Source organism: Lethenteron reissneri, unplaced genomic scaffold (assembly GCF_015708825.2).
Source record: "Lethenteron reissneri isolate LAM-NWPU_2019-01 unplaced genomic scaffold, ASM1570882v1 scaffold_1639, whole genome shotgun sequence".
Lineage (NCBI taxonomy): Eukaryota > Metazoa > Chordata > Hyperoartia > Petromyzontiformes > Petromyzontidae > Lethenteron > Lethenteron reissneri.
Window position 1 is genome coordinate 621,304 of NW_026891376.1, and position 10,386 is coordinate 631,689.

Here is a 10,386-nt window from a genome sequence, read left to right on the forward strand (position 1 = left end):
CCCTCCACCACCACCTCCTCCACCACCTTCCAACCACCACCTCCTCCACCACTCACAACCTCCTCACCACCCTCCACCCAACCTCGATCCACCACCACCTCCAAACCCTCACCACCACCTCAACCACCACAACCTCCACCTCCACCACACCACTCCACCACCACCACCCCTCCACCACCACCACCACCAACCCTCCACCACCACCAACACCTCTCACCACATCCACCACCACCTCCACCCCACCACCTCCACCACCACCAGCTGCAGAGGTCGCGGGACGAGGCGGCTTTCTCGCGAGGTCGTCCCCCCGCTGGTGACGAGGAGAGCCGCTGGGCTGGACACAAGTCCCATGGCGCGACTTTCCCGCCTGTCGAGGTTCTTTCAGGCCACAGGGTGATTGGCCAATGTGTTGAGTTTGTCGTCTTGAATTGCGTTCGTGCGTCGCTGCCAACGCAGCTTCACCCAATAATCTGCAGCCCCAGAGACTCGCCCACGAGAGGGCGCTGCGTCTCCGCCGTGCATCGCAGTGGCGGCAGCAGCAGCAGCAGCGCCAGGCTCCTGCCACTGCGCTACACGGTCCTGTGCTGAAGCAGGCCCATAGATCTACTCTCATCACCCAGGAATGTCTATCCTTAACGCTCGTGACGTCACTCCACATCCACCAGCCCCCCTCATTAATATTCATGAGCAGGTGACGTCCTCCACATGGACACCCCCCCCCCCATTCATAATAGTGGGTGACGTCACTCCACATGGGGAGCCGAGGCGCCTCCTCCCCCCTCCTCGGCGTCAACTCACAACCCTCACGACAAAGGCAGAACAACCCTGACGTCACGCAATCTCCATAACGCAGTTGAGACATCAAAGTAAAAAGGACGTCATGATGAACAAGGGATGATAACCTGTAAATGAAATAGGTTCGTGTCACCGCGGCCTTACAGATTGCACACGAATGGATGCAATGAATATCACGTCGCGGTCTGCTTTGTCGCTTGCAAGTTTCACATTTACTGCAAAACACCCGTCCTTGGACGGGCAAAAGGCTCGTCTAACAGAGTGGTTCCCTGTCAGTAACATCTGGCAGTTCACCAGTGTTGGTTCAAGCGAGCCTGACTGCTGATGAGACACTGAGAGACGAAGCCTGTTTCAGGGTGCTGTTTGCGCTGAGTTAATGTTGATGATGAGATGCACTCTGAGAAGGTTCGCTTTGTGTGCGTGGAGAAGTGGCGATGTGGAGGCTGTACAGCCCGCTTGTCTTGTTCCTTGCGTTGCAGCAGCAACATCAGCAGCTGTAGTTGTGCGTTCGTCCACTAGAGGGCATCACGTGCCTTGTGGAGAACCTGCAGTGCCCCTACATCCTATAGCCCTGACCCTATAGCCCTGTCCCTAACCTATTACTGTTGTTGTCCTTCCCCGGCACTTCGGATTAGCACGGTTGGCTATGTACGGTGCGAAAGAAGTTCAGCATACATCATGTTCATCTCAGGCTGCCTTCAATAGCTGCCCCCAGACATGAGTTATCATTTGTGGTCAAGTGGCTTCTGAAATATAAGCTAATACCTCATTGGATTTTACCTGATAAGATAACAAAAATTGCTTAGTAACTTTTTTACTGATTTGTTTACTCTTCCTATACCTTGCACTCCGATCGTATTTTTTGGATTGTTTGTTGCTGTAACGTTCAAACCCGTCCCCTACTGGAAATCTCTGAAGAAAGCTTTATAGCTCATCGGATTCCTCCAGTATGATTACGTATTCAGATTTTGATTCTCATTTACATATCTAGGGCAGCTCGTGTTGGTAGTGAGCCCCGATGAAGGCCAGCAAGGCGCTCGACGGGGACGGAGTGGTCACAACCGTGTCTGGTCCTCAGACCCACCCACCCAATCACTCAATCATTCAAATACGCAATTACCCACGGACATATTCACCCACTCACTAAATTACCCACTCAACCACTCACTCAACGACTCACCCACCCACTCACGCACCCACTCACCCACCCACCCAATCACCTCCCCATTAACCCACCACTCATTCACCCACTCATTTACCCACTCACCCATCCAACCACTCACTCAAATATCCACTCACGAACTCACCCAATCACTCATTCAAAAATCCACTCACCCACGTTCTCATTCCCCGCTCGCTCAATTCCCCACTGACCCACCCAAGCACCAAATCATGTATCCACCTCCCCATTCATTTAATTACCCATTCAACCACTCATTCATTTTAACTAACTCACTGACCCGCCCACGCACTCATCCACCCACCTAATCATTCACCAACCACCAACTTACTCATTAACACATTCACACATCCACCAATCTACACACTGAATTACCCACTCATCCATCCACCTCCCACACCCCCAGCCACCCACTCATTCACACACCGACCCACTCATTCAATTACCCATCCACCCATTCAACCACCTACCATCCACTTACCCAGGTACCAACTCATCCAATTACCCACACACCGATGCACTCACTCATCCAGCACCTACCCACCCAACTTGCCACTCGATTTTGGTGTACCCAGTTGTACTGTTTGGCGGACAGAGGCAGGGGAACTTAAGATACTCGACCATTTTGGGACCTCCTTCGCCAGTATCAAAATATACTAATAGGGATTTTCCCCTTTTTTCTGGCAACATTTGACTGCAAGTATTGTGGTTAATGTAAACATGATGCCTTGCAAAAGGTGTCAGTTTTGTTGCCAGAAAAAAATGGGAAAACCCCTATTAGTACTCGACCATTTGTTTCAACTGCTGTGCCAGAAGGTGGAACCAGCAATCTCTCTATTGCCAGTGAATTTTACGAGCCATTGCATCACAGCAGCCCCCTCCAGTATTTAATGTTTAACGAGGGTCTCTCTCTCTCTGCGTGTACATCAGGGTAATATTTAATGAGGTGGTGTGGACGTCTCGCTGCTTCGTGATGGATGTGATGGCAGTGGGAAAGTGGGGCAATGGAACAGCGGGGCATTAGGGCAGAGTAGCACCAGCGCAGTGGAGCAGCGGAGCATAAGGGCATTGAGGCAGTGGGGCAGTGGGGCAGAGGGCATTGGGGCAGCAGGACAGCGGAGCAGCTTGGCAGAGGGGCAGTTAGGGGGCGGATGTGTCAGACGAATCGCCTGATTATCTTTTCCCACCACTGCCTGTACACGTTCTGAAGAAGGGCCATTGCCTGAAACTTCTCTCATGACATAGTTGTCATTGTACCGCCGCACACACAGCCGGGACACTGCACACGAGCCAAGGCACATTAACAAACCCAGGCAGCACTCACAAGCAATGCAAAGTTACATTGTTTCCTCATAAGTTCATGTCATGACGTTAATAATAAAAACAACAATGATAAGTATTACATAATACATTGGATTGATCCTATCTCTGAACAGAGTTAGTCCGTTGGCAGCAGTCATTGTCCAGTCCAGTCCTGGCATCTGCTGCTCAGTTTCCTTCCCCGGCTGCGGTCCCAGTGGCACCGTCTTTCCGGGGAACCGTGTGGTGTGTGTGGTGTGTGTGGTGTGAGTGGTGTGTGTGGTGTGTGTGGTGTGTGTAGTGTGTGCGGTATGTGCGGTGTGTCTGGTGTGTGTGGTGTGAGTGGTGTGTGTGGTGTGTGTGGTGTGAGTGGTGTGTGTGGTGTGTGTGGTGTGAGTGGGGTGTGTGTGGTGTGTATCACGGGGTGGTTGGGTAGATGGTGTGGTGCGTGTGGTGATAGCGGTCATGGTAAGCACCGCACCACCTCCATCACCCCAACTGTGCGGTCGACCGGTCGCAACAAAACAGCATCATGCTGCGGAGGAGCGCATGGATCGCGTTCGCCGCACGAGCCAGGCCCTTTCGTTCCCGCACTACCACCTCCTCCTGCGTGTAGGTGTGAGTAAGGGTATAGAGGTGTGTGTAGGTGTTTAGGTGTATAGAGGTGTGTAAGTGTATAGAGGTGTGTGTGTAGGTGCGTGTACGTGTATAGAGGTGTGTGTGTAGGTGTAAGGGTATAGAGGTGTGTGTGTAGGTGTGTGTACGTGTATAGAGGTGTGTGTGTAGGTGTGAGTAAGGGTATAGAGGTGTGTGTGTGGGTGTTTAGGTGTAGAGAGGTGTGTGTGTAAGTGTATAGAGGTGTGTGTGTAAGTGTATAGAGGTGTGTGTAGGTGTGTGTAAGTGTATAGAGGTGTGTGTGTAGGTGTGTGTAGGTGTGTGTACGTGTATAGAGGTGTGTGTGTAGGTGTTTAGGTATATAGAGGTGTGTGTGTAGGTGTTTAGGTGTACAGAGGTGTGTGTACGTGTAAGTGTATAGAGGTGTGTGTGTAGGTGTGTGTAAGTATATAGAGGTGTGTGTATAGGTGTGTGTAGGTGTGTAGAGGTGTGTGTGTGTAGGTGTGTGCAAGTGTATAGAGGTGTGTGTCAGTGTGTGTGAGTGTATAGAGGTGTGTGTAGGTGTGTGTGAGTGTATAGAGGTGTGTGTATAGAGGTGTGTGTGTAGGTGTGTGTAAGTGTCTAGAGGTGTGTGTGTAGGTGTGTGTGAGTGTATATAGGTGTGTGTGAGGTCCTGGGAGAGGGAAAATCTCTCAGCCAGGAAAACATCATGGCACAAAGTGGGGATAACCCTGCTGAGGCTGCGGTGCCTCAAATATTGGAGGAGGTCACCCCCTGTGAGTGGCTGGCTGAGGTGCCATCTGTTGAGGAAGTACTGAAGGCGATCCGGAGTCTGAGACCAGGAAAGGCACTGGGCAGAGATGATCTCCCAAGCGAAATGCTGAGGGAGGGTGGCGCTTGTGCACAGACTGCCCTATATGACATCATAACAACAGTCTGGACCGCTGGACGGGTACCGCAGGATTGGAAGGATGCCCTGGTGGTCCCCCTCTTTAAGAAGGGGAACCGCACAGACTGTAACAACTACAGAGGCATCTCACTCCTAAGTGTGCCGGGAAAGGTCCTGGCAAGGATTATTCAACATCGCCTTGCTAGGCACGCTGAGGAGAGGCTTGCAGAACCCCAATGCGGTTTCAGGAAAGGGCGGTCCTGTACAGATGCCATATTTTCTGTCCGTCTGCTACAGCAGAGGTGTAGGAATTCCAACAAGACCTTCATCTCTGCTTTATTGACCTGGTCAAGGCCTATGATACCATCAGTAGGCCTGGGCTCTGGGTTGTTCTTCGTGCTTTCGGAGTCCCTGACCCTCTGCTCACGATCATTAAGGACCTTCATGATGGTGAGCGGGCCCGGGTAAAACTACGTGGCCGGGAATCAGAGCCTTCCCCTGTACACCTTGTGGTGCGACAGGGATGTCCTCAGGCTCCCACATTATTTAACATCTATTTCGACTGCGTAGTTCGTGAAGCCTTCAATATCTGTACCGGGGGAATTTCCATTTGGTACAGATATAATGGGAGGCTGATCGACCACGTTATGTATGCCGATGATTTGGTAATAGCTGCTCATTCAGAAGAGGAGTTGGAGACGCTGCTGCTGAAACTGGAGCGTGCCACTAAGAGGTGGGGTCTTACCATCAGCCCCACCAAAACTAAGCACCTGCCTGGGTATTTTGTACCATCAGACACTCCACCCCCACAACTCCCAATCGGTGATGGGGCAGTTGTGGAGAGAGTGGAGAGTTTCCCATACCTGGGCAGTGTGCTTATGACCGGCTCCAGTTTATCAGCAGAGGTCTCACTCCGAATCAGTCGAGCGGCATTATCTTTTCATCGGTTGCGTAACGCTGTGTGGAAGCTACCTCCGCACGAAGCTTCAGGTCTTCTCGGCCACGGTCATTCCCTCCCTTCTCTACGCTTGCGAAACGTGGACCCCCCTAATGGAGCAACTTCGTCGGTTGGAAACATTTAGGCTGGCCTGCCTACGATCCATCCTGGGTTTAACCAGGCTGGATTGTGTGAGGAGCTCACAAATCCTTGAAAGATCTGGGCAAAGTCCCATCGGTGAGTTCCTCCGGCAGGCAAGGCTGCGTTGGCTGGGTCATGTAGCACGCATGCCCAGCTACTGCATGCCTAAAATCAAGGGGGCTAAACGGGCGCGGCGCGGGCTAGAGAAGAGATGGAGTGATGTGGTACAGGAGGACGTGGAGCTGAGTGGACTTGCCGATGACTGGTACCAGCGGTATCAAGATCGGCCTCAGTGGAGGAGGCTCGTGAAGGACGCTACTGGGCAGTTGGAGGCAGTCGCCCTCCAACAACAACGGAGGGTGGAGGAGCGACGCTCACAACAACGAGCGGAGCGCCGGGTGGCTAAAGCACAGCAAGTTGGTACAGTAGGGGGCCACAGGTGGTGCATCAGCCAGTCATCTCGGTCATCTCGGTCAGTCGACCCGTGGCACCTGCTGGGTCTGCCCCGTGACCTCCTGCCAGCGGGCGTTCGACACTTCACGTGGCCTCAAGGTGCACTTGGCCTGGCACAAGCGTCGTGGTGACGTCACCGCCACTTAGTGGCGAATGGCGGTTGTTGTTGTATAGGTGTGTGTGTGTGTAGGTGTGTAAGTGTGTAGAGGTGTGTGTGTGTAGGTGTGTGGGGAGCGGTAGTGTAGCAGTTAGCGCGCTGCGCTATGAACCTGGCGACCCGGGTTCGATTCCCACTCACGGCTAACACCAGTGACGATTATCTGAACCGGTCCTGGGCCTCCCCTAGGTCGACTCAGCCTTAAATGAGTACCTGGTGCGGTGTGTAAACATCGCCACTGGGGAGACAAAGGCGGTCGGGCGTGGTGCTGGCCACCCACCCCCTCGTGTACCGTTCCGGCCTTCATAGGTGCTCGCTAACAACACTTGCCTCTACAGTCTGTTAAGGCTATACGGGGGATCTTTGTCTTTGTAAGTGTGTAGGTGTGTGTGAGTGTATAGAGGTGTATAGAGGTGTGTGTAGGTGTGTGTAAGTGTACGGAGGTGTTCGGGTGAGTAACCCTGGCAGCGCAACGCTGCTGGCGTCTCGTGCTGCCGCCTGTACCGCGCCTTGTCCACCAGAGGGCATCGCCTACCCACGGGTTGTGTGGCGTCAGGGTGAGAAGTGGAGGGTGGGGGAGGGGTCCGGGGGTGGGGGGGGGGGCTGCTGCTGCAGCGCTCAGCAAGGGGTCGTGCTTGGTGCACCACTGCCAATTCTTTATTGCATCGATCTATCTCATTCTTTGTCTCTGCTTCTATTTCTTTGTGCCCGAGTATGCACCGCTACTTGTGGTACCCTATCTGTACTCATTGGAGAGCCACATCCAAACCACTAAATCTTCTTGTTTCTTGTGTGAAGCCCTCTCCAATATTTTATTTTATTTCTGCAAAAGGGCTGCTGCCATGACTGTGGGATGGTTGTCACGATTGACTTCAAATGTCGCGGTTCGATCTCCCAGCCTGGCCTTGAAAACATTGACCAGGATTCTTACAATTCCCTGTTTTGTCCACCCACAGTCCATCGGTGGGTCGCGTGCAGTGGGATAAATGGCGAGTACTCCCACCTCTTTCAAGACGAATGGTCAGTGTGGAAAAGTTGGCCAAAACATACCCACCGGATCGGCACTCTAGACCTCCCTCTAGTGGAGGTTCTTTCACCAGCAGTTGCATGAGCAAGTAATTGCAGGGCTGCAGCATTAACCTCACGTGTACAACAATCATCTGTTTTACGTGAATTTCATAACTCCTTGATCCAGACCCCAGCATCCCAGTGCTGCAGGCTCAGTGCTCTGCATCGGTGTTACCATTGCGCCGTTGCTCCTCTGCAACCCCGTGCCACCCGTTGCCGCGTGTGACGTCGCTGCGCCCTGTGCACCGCACGTGTCCCCAGCCCCTGCCGCTGCTCCGCCGGGACACCGGCTTGATGCTGACGATGTCTCAGGAGCAGGCCGCCTGCCTCCTGGCCAACGCCTTCTTCTGCACGTTCCCCCGGAGCAACGCCACGGGGACCCGGAGCGAGGACTCTGCCTGCCCCGACATCAACGTCAACAGGTGCAGCAGCAGCAGCCCATCACTGTGGATTACACACCGTACACCGTGTGTCATGCAGTACACACACACAGATGCCATGCTCTCTCTATGTAGAGTATTTCTTGCTGTATATGTAGCGTCGGAAATGCAAAGCACACACCACCTGTAGTTGCGGGCACGAGTCTGCAGGGGGTGCCACCGTGAGTTAGAGAGAGAACCGGGACCGTTGAGAGGCCGAGTTCCCCCCCCCCGACCACAGGTGAGGGGTTGGGGGGTTATTCCAAAGCCACCTGGAAGGTTCCAGAAAGGGGGCGGTACCGGGGGTGGAGAGTCCCCGAGGTGGGTATAAAAGACGGACCCCAGGACGGCCCGAGGCAGTGCTCTGAAGACGAAGACTGAAGACCGGCTAGGCTAGGACCCTGGGACCCTGGGACCCGACGTCCTTTTAAGGGGCGGGGCCGAGCACGGACCAGTGGTTGAGACCCGCACCTTGGCTGGGTCGGGTCAGCATAGCCTCCCCTAGGCCACCCTTAGTCGGAGGACTCAGAGCCCGTAGCCCCAGTGATAGGGCACGTTAGCCCGGAGGCCATACCTCCCCAAGTAGTGGGAGTAAAAGGGGCTTCTGTTATAAGATTTAAATAAACCGTGTTGCCTCTAAGCTACGTCTCCAGTCTCCGTGGGAACCCACTACATATACACAAGAAATGCTGTTCTACACATAACGGCCATGCCACGTTTCAGTTCAAAGTAACTCTGCAGTACGTGCACAGGCTATGCTCCTTTACACATACTCTGTATTATACGGCACACACTTTCATGGTGCTGTCTACATGGTATATGATGCGTTACACGTAGGCCATGCTGTATTATAAACTCCATTCAAAGTATCAGTTTATACGTAGCCAATGCCACTGTACAAGACAAAGATCCCCCCTCATAGCCTTAACAATTTTTGAGGCAAGTGGTGTTAGTGAGGACCTACAGAGAACGGGCACAGTACACAGGGGAGTGGGTAGCCAACACCACGCATTTGTCTCCCTCGTGGTGATGTGTACCCACTGTATCAGGTACTCATTTGAGGTTGAGTCGATCAAGGGGAGGCCCAGGACCGGTTCAGATATTTCACACTTTATACCGGTAGGAACAACAGGTTCCACACTGCCCACCAGGGATTGTCTGTCGTGCATGGGGAGGGGAGGGTGGGGGTGGAGGGGTGGGGCTGGGTAGAGAGGGGAGGGTGGGGAGGGGCTGGGGGAGGAGGGGATGGTGGGGAGGGGCTGGGTGGGGAGGGTGGGGCTGGGTGGGGGGTGGGAGGGGGTGGGGCTGGGTGGGAGGGGCTGGTCACCCCGTGGTGCCCTTATAAAACTCAACGTTTAACCTACACACTACCACTACACACTACACTATACACGACACGATACACTACACGATACACTACACTTATACAAGTGTAGTGAGTTCTCAGGGAGACAGACGACGTAGTTGAGGCACACTCTTTTATTTAACCAAAAGGCGGTAACAATACTTGAAGGGGTAATGGCCCCTTCACCCGTACTCAATGGGAAACACCCCTAGCACTATCCCCTGACTTCTCCTATTCCCAGTCCTCCGCTATGAGTGCTAGGGGAGGCTATCTGATCCGGCCCTGGTCAAGCACGGATCCCGGCACCCAGCTAACCAGGCCGTGCTCTTACAAGAGCAGCGGTCCTGGAGCTCTTGGGGCCGCGCCACTTGCCCTGCTCGGCCCTGACAAGGACAGCGAGCCAGGGGAGTTCCAGGGCCTATTCTGCCGGTCTTCAGTCTTCTCTGGTAAGCGTCTAACACACTGGCCTCGAGCCCTCTGGCTCCCCGCCTTTTATAAGAATCCTCTCCGAGGGGTGGGGCTATGGGGGATCACAACGCCCCCATGCCCCCCCAGGGTTAACCGATGCGGACGTGGATGTAGACACCCGTGTGTGGGTCCAGACACCCTTGTGTTTGTCCGCCTTTCTTCCCGTAACAACCCTAAATTTGTATTTAGTGTTGAAAAACTGGCAGGATTTTACGTACTTTGTGCTTATATGCTCAGTTATTTTGTGACTTGCTTACATTTTTACACTTTGCACTCATTTTCTTTTGTTTGTTGTTGTAACTTGCTGACCCTGTGCCTCAACTGCATATCTGTGAAAGAAGAGCTTCATAGCTTATAGGATTCCTCTTCATCCAGTCTAAATAATTATTCTGATTTTGGAAACCAATGCAGGATAAAACGGGGGGGGGGGGTAGAACACACTCCACATTCCACGGAGAAAGTGGCCCAAGTTTGGGCATCAAACCCAGGTCCCTCTGTGAGTTCCAGCCCCTGCCGCCTGCAAACGAACACATGTACAGTTCAAACCCCACGTGTACATTCGGTTATATACGAATGTATTTTTATAATTGGTTTCTGGGTGAAGACAAATAATAAAGCAG

The 10,386-nt window shown here is 53.2% G+C and overlaps 1 protein-coding gene and 1 long non-coding RNA gene across 3 annotated transcripts in view; one reads left to right on the plus strand and one right to left on the minus strand.

The window, feature by feature from the left end:
• LOC133338994 (uncharacterized) overlaps positions 1-10,386 on the plus strand; it is a 227,763-nt gene that overhangs the window by 40,354 nt on the left and 177,023 nt on the right. The gene's annotated exons all lie outside the window — the stretch shown is intronic.
• Positions 3,308-8,831, minus strand: LOC133339000 (uncharacterized). Of its 2 annotated transcripts, none has more exons than XR_009754656.1 (2): positions 8,099-8,831; positions 3,308-7,978 (listed from the first exon to the last, which is right to left on the minus strand). It is a non-coding gene; the product is annotated as an uncharacterized LOC133339000 (long non-coding RNA). The 2 variants fall into 2 exon arrangements; XR_009754657.1 differs by having other exon boundaries at positions 8,096-8,831.